Source organism: Penaeus chinensis, chromosome 38, assembly GCF_019202785.1.
Source record: "Penaeus chinensis breed Huanghai No. 1 chromosome 38, ASM1920278v2, whole genome shotgun sequence".
NCBI classification, from domain to species: Eukaryota; Metazoa; Arthropoda; class Malacostraca; order Decapoda; family Penaeidae; genus Penaeus; species Penaeus chinensis.
In genome coordinates, this window is record NC_061856.1 from 26,767,485 (window position 1) to 26,778,690 (window position 11,206).

Genomic DNA, 11,206 nt, shown 5'->3' on the forward strand with positions numbered 1-11,206 from the left:
TGCTAATAAACAGATACATTTCATACAAAAAGAAAATTTCGTCTTCATACTTTCACTCTCTTCCACCTCTTCTCCTTAGTATCTCCTTTGCTCGTTCCATTTATTCTCAAATTGTAATATTCATTATACGTATACAACTTAAACCGAAAAGAAAAGAAGAAAAATACGCCCGGAGTTAAAAAGCCTCTCTTTTCCATTAGCGACGCCGAGGTTCCTGAAAATGAATAAACATCCCCTTCTAAAGTTTTCATTGCTGTTTATCTTACGAACTTTTATTAATTGGAGTCTGACGCTACTTCAATATTTGATAATGGAACCTCACAGAAGACAAGTTCTTTTTGTTTTTTTCTTTTTTATCTCGGGAAGAAAATGAGAGAAAAAAACGTATCACTAATGTTCATGATTCCCCAAAGCTGAATGTGATTTCGATAGTTTATTTATTTTCAGACTTTCACTGTTAATATTATATTTTTTTTATAATATATATCTTTGGTAAAAAATCTGATGATATGGGAAATACACCATACAATTATTGTTTTAAACACACACATAAACACATACATATGCGTGTTTTCATGAATACATATATATGTGCACACACACACACACACATGTATATATACATATATATATATATATATATATATATATATATATTATTCTAGTGCTCTGTCTTACGAGAGGTCTTTTTTTGGCATCCATTTTCTTCATGACGTGAAGAAAATGGATATATATATATTTACATATATATACAAACACACACATATTATATAATATATGTATATATAAATATATATATATGCAGACACGATGGTGGGTTGAGAACCACCAACAATGATCACCTAATCAACTACTCCCTTGTGGAAGATCCCGGGTCAGCCATCCCAGTACAAAAATGCAACCAATTACATGATATCAAGTCGAAAAAATCATGAAACTAAGCAAAACGGCGTAAACAGGGCATCACAAGGTTATCTTGTAAGATTCAATTGCAGGGATGCTGCGATCGTCATTCCGTGACTGCAGACCAACTAACATACATAAAATCATAACAGTTAAAAGGTTTAGATCATAACCATCCAAGATCGGAACATGAAACATTCGAAGTTTATACCAAACGGGAAAACCGGACAATATTATCCACGTGATGGGTAGCATGAATATCCACTGCTTAGGTATGTGCGGTCAGACGGCCCAATGCTGGCGACTGTATAAAGGACCAAGAAACCATTCTCTTTTCAGGAGGTCAAGAACATAAATACTTTTCAAAATTCGTTCTATTCTGGCCCAAAAACGAGCAAACTGGTTCCACCCAGAGCTCACAGACCTGCTACGAAAACAGTAAGTTTCAAAACAGAACACCGCGCAATATGAACCAGTAAACATGTTTTACAAGAAAGCCAAGGAAAAGTAGCTGCAGTGGAAATGTGACGAAGTTCAGAATCTCAGTTGTAAACCCAGAGAGAAGTTCTTGAGGAAAAGAAAGATCACCGGTCAGCATCTCTTTTCCTCCCCAAAGCAACAGACGGCCGCATTCTCCACAAGACCGACGATGCCAATGCTCGCTGGGAAGAGTATGTTCAAGAACTTTTTGACGATGAGCAAGAGCCGAAAAATTTAGTCCGAGAAGCTGTCACATCTCGTCCACCAATTTTGAAGTCAGAAGTGCGCTCGTCCCAGGGAAAGCTACAGGTCCTGATGGCGTATACATCGAAATGCTCAGGGCCTTAGGAGAAAAAGATATCAATCTCATCTGCAACTTTCTAAATGATATCTATAAAACAGGCAAATTACTTACAGAAATAATGAAATTAGTCCTCACCGTCCCCGAAGGTCCCAGGGAACACGAGTACTCACAACATTACACAATTAGTTTGATGTCGCCTTTTCTTAAATCATCCAACAGAGGATCAGAAGACAACTCCTACTCGAAATACCTACTCGAGAATGGTTGCCGAGAAACTGACGGCTGAAACACGGCGCAATATAGAAGCCGGAGAAATGTGAAATGCGGTAAAATTGAAGGCAAGCAAGCAAGATGGGGATATGCTGCTGATGAAACTCGAGGTAGACCGAGAATAACATTCCTCGACAATTTCAATATACAAGCACTTCGATGCTTCTCGGACAAATGACAACGTGAAACATGGCGCCAAGTAGTTCGTCAAACACATCGATGATAGCACAGAAAGAATACATACATACATATATATACATACATACATACATATATATATATATATATATATATATATATATATATATATATATATATATATATATGCATACATTTATTTACGTATTTTTATATGTATATATACAAATTCATATATGTATATATATACACATACTTGCATACATAAACACACACACACACACGTGTGTTCACACACACACACACAGATATATATGTATAAAGAAGGCCACCATCAATCAGTGTCGACTATGGCATTATTGTCTCTACCCACTCCCGTATAGGTAGAGTCAAAGCCTGGGCGAAAGAATATGTGGAGCAAGCTGTTACCCATGCAGCAGGCTCCATCACTCCCCGCAGCTGATGGACCCAAAGGAACGGCATAGACCGATGCGGTTTGTCGCAGGAGTTGCCAGAACTAGGTCGCAAGCCTTAGGGACTCTGGCCCGGGATTTTCCCTCAGGGTTGACTCCCAAAGCCTTTTCCACAAGACAGTGAATTGTTTTGTATAGGGTGAACTTCCAAAACCTTAAACAATACACGGACTGAACCAGTATCGTAACTAAGTAAGACTAACCCAAAACTTAAGAATATATATATATATATATATATATGTATGTATGTGTGTGTGTGTGTGTCTATATCTATCTATTGCTCTATCTTTCTATCATACATACACACACACATATATATAAAGATAGATAGATAGATAGATAGATAAATATACACATATGTGTATATGTGTATGTACATATATATATATATATATATATATATATATATATATATATATATATATATATTTATGTGTGTGTGTGTGTGTACATACATACACACACACACACACACACACACACACATATATATATATATATATATATATATATATATACATTCACACATACGTGTGTGTGTATACAATATATATTATATCTATATCTAACTAACTAACTATCTTTCTACCTATGTATATATGTGTATATATATGTGTGTGTGTATATAAATATATATATATATATATATATATATACAAATAAATATGTATATATGTGTGTGTGCTTGTGTGTGTGCACGTGTGTGTGTGTTTTGCACAGACACAGTTAGTATATGAGCTTTATTTAATCAAAAATATTGCTGTATATCACCCGTGCGCTTGAATACTAGCCAGGCATCTCTTTTCATAATGACAAAATACTTGGAAAACGTAATTACTCACTAACTCGGCAACCAAACTTCACCTAGACTTTTTACTAACCTTATACACGGAGTTAATAGTAAAATCCACATCCACAACACGGGGTGTCAGATTCACGTTTTTTGGTATCACAGCCCTCATCAGACAGAATTTGCCTAAGATCATAATTGTAATTCCGAGAAACATCCGAGAAATCTTCACATTAATATATATGTGTATATACACACACACACACACACACACACACACACACACACACACACACACATATATATATATATATATATATATATATACATACATATACATATATATACACATATATATATATGTACGTAGGTATATATATACATATAAAAAAAAGTATATATGTATACATATGTAAGTATGTATATACATATATATGTGTATATATATGTATGTATATGTATATATGTATAAATGCATATATATATATCTATATATATATATATATATATATATATAAGTATATATATATATATATATATATATATATATATATATATATATATGCTGTGTTCGAAACATTGCAACTAAAGATTCGGCACCTTGAAGAACTCTTGTCCTAATTCACCTTAAAATGAAAATAACTTTCATATAGCGTGGATGACAATGGTAAGTTTATCATAGCCTGACGCTGCTTGTTTATTTTTTTTAAATAATAGTAAACAGAGATATAAATGTCTATGGATAGATAGAAAGATAAATAAGTTAAATGAAAAAAGAAGATTAAATAAAAATATAGGAGAAATGAAAAGAAAAAGGCGTATTTGGATGTTTTGTTGTTCTTCCTTTCGCTGTTTTATTTACATGTGTGTGTGTGTGTGTGTGCGTATGCATGTATATGTATGTGGAGGGTGAGGAAGTGAACACACACACACACATACACACACACACACACACACACAAATCTCTCTCTCTCTCTCTTTCTCTCTCTCTCTCTCTCTCTCTCTATATATATATATATATATATATACATATATATATATATATATATTGCAAGTTTCGGGTAACAATTCAGAAAGCTAATGTCTGTTTGCTTCTCACATCAAATTATTACTTCCGTTATTTGTGTAAACAGCAATTTGTCATATCTAAGCTAATAATCCTTGTTCGTGATCACACAAATCGAGCAGGAATTGTTAATATTTGACTAACATTATGTCGCAACATATTATACTGTTTTGGCCTTTGTCTGGACTGACTCTAATATAGGTCATTATCAACAGACATACACCCACATGCACTCACACACTTACACGTACACACACACACACACACACGCACAGACACACACACACACACACATACACACACACACACACACACAACAAAGTACAAACACACACACACACAAACACAAATAGATATACACCTTTTAACTATAATTTCCATATGTTATTCCAAGAAAAGAAATACTTTTATGACTTTAGTCTCAAGAATTACAGTGCTATATATACGCAGTGATTTACTCGCTTTTTTGATAACAGGAAATCTATCTTTGTAACAATAAGCGAAAATGTATTGATACAGATTCGTTATTCTGTGAAACGAAATGGGAAAGGTAGGTAGTGGAGAGAACGAGAGTTTCATTGCACACTCATTCACATATATAGACATACACACATGGGTACAGACACAGAGGGACGCACACCCACACACACATGCATGCGCACACGCACTCATGCATACAAGCGGGCTCAAACACTTACATAAACGCACACAACCACACAGACACAAACACATAAACATTTACAGACACAAACACAAAAACATTTACAGACACAGACACACACACACACACACACACAAACACATAAACATTTACATACACACACCCTCAAACACATAGACACACACACAAAACACATGCACATACACACATAAAACACAAATGAATACACAGGTATACGTGCTCACTTGAGAAAGGTAAAATTCCCTATAAACATTTTCTAACTTGTATATATGATAACAAGCCTTATCACTCAAAAGAGCAAACTATTTTCTTTGGGAAATCTTGATATCATCTTTACGACATAAAGAGAAAGAGGGAGTGAGAGACAGAGAGAGAGAGAGAGAGAGAGAGAGAGAGAGAGAGAGAGAGAGAGAGAGAGAGAGAGAGAGAGAGAGAGAGAGAGGAGAGAGAGAGAGAGAGAGAGAGAGAGAGAGAGAGAGAGAGAGAGAGAGAGAGAGAGAGAGAGAGAGAGAGAGAGAGGAGAGAGAGAGAGAGAGAGAGAGAGAGAGAGAGAGAGAGAGAGAGAGAGAGTGAGAGAGAGAGAGAGAGAGAGAGAGAGAAGGAAAGGAGATTATAAGCGATGCGATCGGAATTAGGGTGAGGGCAAGGTAGAGTCTAATTATTAGTCGACTACGAACGAGTATCACAATTTTAATTAACCGCTCATAGATTGAAAACATACTTTACACAAACATCAAGGAATACCACCTTAAACTTCAATTAACCCCGGGGACATTCAATCAAAGTAAAACAAATAAATCATCATTTCCATTTCCACAACTATTATTATTCTCTCTGACCCCGCGGGCACTGTAATGAAATCATCATCATTAATATTCAAACAGCATTTTTTATACTAGCAAGTACGAGCATAATGTTCTCTAATCCTGCGGAAATCGAAAAAAGTCACTCTAAACGTTTTAACCAATAACCCTTCCTTTAACCCCGCGGTCGCTCTCCCTCTTCCCCCTATACAAGAAAGGAGGGAAACATCATCACCTTTTTCACTACTACTTTCTTTTTTCCACTCCTTTCAGCGTGTTAGAACCAGCGCCACCGATGGGGAGTGAAGGAATCATGTTTAGGTTTCCTCAAGAGGTTTCTTTGAGCGACGTAACAAGATCTAAGAGCGGCTGGCAAAGGCTTTTCCTTCTCCTGGCCAAAGTCTCCGATCTTCACTTGTTATATAAAAGAGTGAGAGATGTCTGAACAATAAGATCAAAGTATATGTGTAGCACATTTTTATATAAAGAATCGAAATCATGTGTGATATTGCAAGGTCAAGCTGTGTAGTAATTTTATGAGGAAAATAACTTGGAGAATCTGTTTCCTTCTCTTATTTCCAGGATAAAGTTAGAATTGATCAAACCATGGTATTAGTTTACGTCAGGTTTCATTTCTAGTTTGGGATTTCTCTCGTAAGATGAAACCGAAAGTGCGTGCGTGCGTGCGTGCGCGTCACTTTAAATGGGCATTATTATAGTCATTTTATTATCAAAATTAATTTCGATAAATCTAGTTCTAATGTTTCTTGAAATTATCTACCTTTTCTTACTTTTTTATTCATTTCTTACAGCCTTTATTCTTCTATTTTTTTTTCTATTTTCATACTTTCCTTAAAAACTTTTGCATTTTTTCTCTCTCTTTTAATCACTTTCAACATTCAGTCTATACTTGCTCTTTATTATTCTCCTTTGACTCATTCCCTTCTTTCCTCGCGTTGAATATTCTTTCCAATAACATTCCAACGGAATTACACTACTTTTCGAATAATTAAAATCCACATTACATAGATTTTTTTTTTACTTTTTATTTACAATAAACTAAACTCACCGAACGCTTCTTGTTTTGACATCTCTTCACCAAAGTCATTTAAACAAACTTTGGCGGAACAAGTGCTGTTTCTAACACCATCGTGCTGTCCATTATAACAATGAAACAAAAAGCAAACTTAGAAAACCTGCCGACAAACATCTCCTTCAAAGTGTGATATGAAGGACTAAAGGCGAAAGAAAGAAAGAAAGAAAGAAAGAAAGAAAGAAAGAGAGAAAGAAGACGAAAAGGTGGAAGAAAAAGAATGCCAATAATAATTACAAAGAAAGAGGGATATCAATAAGGAGAATGATGATAATGAGGAGGAAATGATAATGATAATTATGGTAATGATGATGAGGAAATGGTAATAATGATGATAATGACGGGGAGGAAGAAGTGATAATAATGATGAAAAAGAAATAATGATAATGAAAATGAGGAGGAAATGATAATAGTAATGAAAGAGAAATAACGATAATGAGGAGGAAGTGATAACGATAATGATAAATATATGATAACGATAAAGTGTAAGAAAAAATGCCAATAATAACGAGAAAGAAAGAAGAATTACAATAATAATAAATTAAAGAAATGTCCATCCACCCCATGTCGAAAGGAAAATTACACCCAGACTATTATATCACAAACTCTCAAGTTCACTTATTTTTCCTCGTAGAATATGATCAACGTTTCTGATCAGAATTCCATTTCGTTTAGCAAATTAAAAGCTATCACCACCATCACCACTACTACCATTACTACTGCTACTACTACTGCTACTACTTCAACTACTACTACTCTTCCTCCTCCTCCTCCTACTACTACTACTATTACTACTACTACTACTACCACCACCACCACTACTACTACTACTACTACTTCTACTACTACTGCAGCTGTTGCTGATGCTGCTACTACTACTAACGATAACAAAAATGATATTAATGGCCATGATGACAGTGATCATAACAATATTAAAATAGTGACAAGATAAGAATAAGGACGAGTGAAAAGGAGGATAATGCGTACGAAAAATTGACTGCGTAGTAATAATAATGATAATAACAACAATAATGCTTTTAACGATAACAATAGTAATGCTACTGATGAAACTGATTAAGACAATGATGACAATAATGATAAGATGAATAGGAATGATTGTCATAATAATGACGACAATTTTGATAACAAAGAAAATAAAACATAGTCACCACACTTATGATATTGATCATGATAATGATAATAATGATAATAATCACAATTATTATAATAATGATGATGATAATAATAATAATGATAGTAATAATAATAAAAATATCAATAAATATAATAATACTGATAATGATAATAGGGGAATAATAATGATGATAATAATAAGATTGATAATATTGATGACACTATAATAATAATACAAAATTAATAATAAGAGTAATGATGGTAATACAAAAATAATGATAATGATAATACTAACTATAATGATAATAACAATTATAACAATATTTACATCATTATTAATCGTAACGATAATAATGATAATAACAGTAATGATAATGATAATAATAACAATGATGATAATGATAATACTCATGATAACAATCATGATAATGTAATAATAATAACAGTACTACTACTGCTGCTACTGCGACTACTACTAATGATAATGATAAAAATCATGGCAGTAAAAATAAAAATAAGTGATAATAATCATAATGATAATAACAATAACAATAAGAGTGGTGATGATGATGGTGATGACAATGACGATGAAGATAACCATGACGATGGCGATGGCAATGATGATTAGGATAATAATAATAATAATAATAACTATAATAATAATAATAATAATAATAATAATAATAATAATAATAATAATAATTCGATTTTTGTTTTGAATAATGGAATTTGTAGTTTATCCTTGATGAATCTCATAGCACTAAAACAGTACCATAATGAGCATAAAAAAAATTCCATACTTAGAATAAGTAAAAAATTGCAATATTGCGAAAAGCTGTTTCAACTACAAACAAACAAAGAAATAATAACCCAATAGTTTAGGAATTATACCAAGATGAAATTATTCACTAGCCTAAGACGCCTCGTTGTCTCAAGAACACACAATCAGATAAAAAAGGTAATTACACAGACAAAGGAAGGGGAATGTATTACTCATATGAACCTGTACGTTCCACTGAACTTTTTTTTATATACGTATCCTCTGCTTATGGCCTCTACATTCTGCAATATGGCTCCCAGTTTGGGAATCATTGATTTAAACAAAGATTTTGATATTAATAATGATAATGATAATAGTGATGACAATGATAATGATAGTAATGATGATGATAATGATAATAATAATTTTAACAATGATGATAATAGTAATGATACTCATGAAAATGGGGATACTACTAATAATAATCAAGATAGTGAAAATAATGATAATGATAATAAAAGTAACAATAATAACTATAATAATGATAACAACAACGACAACAACAATAATAATAATAACGATAATAACAATAGTAAAGATAGTATTGATAATAATAACAATAGTAGTAATAATAATAATAGTAATAACAATGATACTAATAACAATGACAATAATAATAATTATTATTATAATGCTAATGATGATAACAACAATAATGATAAAACAATAATGATAATAATGATATTGATAATGTCAATACAGACAATAGTAAAAATGACAATAATTAATTATGGTATTCATAATAATGATAATGGCAATAATATTAATGATAACGGTAGTTATAATAACAATAATAATAATGATGATAATATTAATACCAATAATAACAATAATAATGATAATAATAATAATAACAAAGATGACATTTATAATTATAATACTAATGATAATAGTATTAATAATAACAAAGATGATAATAGCAGTAATGATATAATGACAATAATAATTACAAAAATGATAATAATGAATACGTTGATAATGATAATGATAACAATGATAAAGTTAACCCATTGGGCATGGCATGTACGTACATGCATGCCCACTATGAATTTACTTGTTTAATTGTTTTTAAACATTTATGGCTACACTTGTACTAAGTCACCAGTGAGCCAGTTATGAGTACTGCCTGTCTCGTCCGTTTACCCTTTTCATTGATTTACGAAAATACTTTACAAATGTTTATAACATTATAGCAATTATAATGTTTTTAATAAAAATAACTCTATCGCTATTTATAACACTAGTAAAAAATAAGTTTTTTTTTTTTTCCGCCAATTCAAGGAAAGATGACATCAGGTAAGATCATAAGATCTTCTAATTGACTCCTTTGTGGCTTAGCACTAGCAGAGCCATCTATGTACAGAGACATTTCACAAAAAAATATAAAAAATGAGCACAGCATTTTCCCCATTTTTTTATTCATTTTCCCCGGCGGTAATGGGTTAATAGTAACACATGTAACAACAATAATGCTAATGATAATAATAATAATATCAATATTAACAATAAAAATGATAAAAACAATAATACAAATAATGCTAAAGTTAATAGTAGGAACTATAATAATAATGATAATAAGATAATAATAACAATGATAATAATAAAAGCAATGATGATGATGATGATAATAATAATAATAATGATGATGATGATGATAATAATAAAAGCAATGATGATGATGATGATAATACCAACAATATTGATGATGATAATGATAATAGCAATGATAATGATTATAACGATAATAATAATAAGAAAAATAAAATTGGTAATAATGATAGTAATGAAAAGATAACAATGACAAGAACAATAACAATGATAATGATAATAATAATAATAATAATAATAACAACAAAACAACAGTACTACTACTACTAATGGTGATGATGATGATAATAATAATAATAATAGTAATAATAATAATAGTAATAATAATAATAATAATAATAGTAATAATAATAATAATAATAATAATAGTAATAATAATAATAGTAATAATAATAATAGTAATAATAATAATAATAATAGTAATAATAATAATAATGATAATGTTGATGATGATGATGATGAGGAAGAGGATAATGATAATGATAATAATAATAATAATAACAAAAAGGATAATGATGAGAATATTAATAATTATAGCAACAATAATGATGATAACAATAATAACAACAACAACAATAATAGCAACAACAAAAACAACTATAATAACTATGAGCAACGAAAATCATGATTACAATAATAATA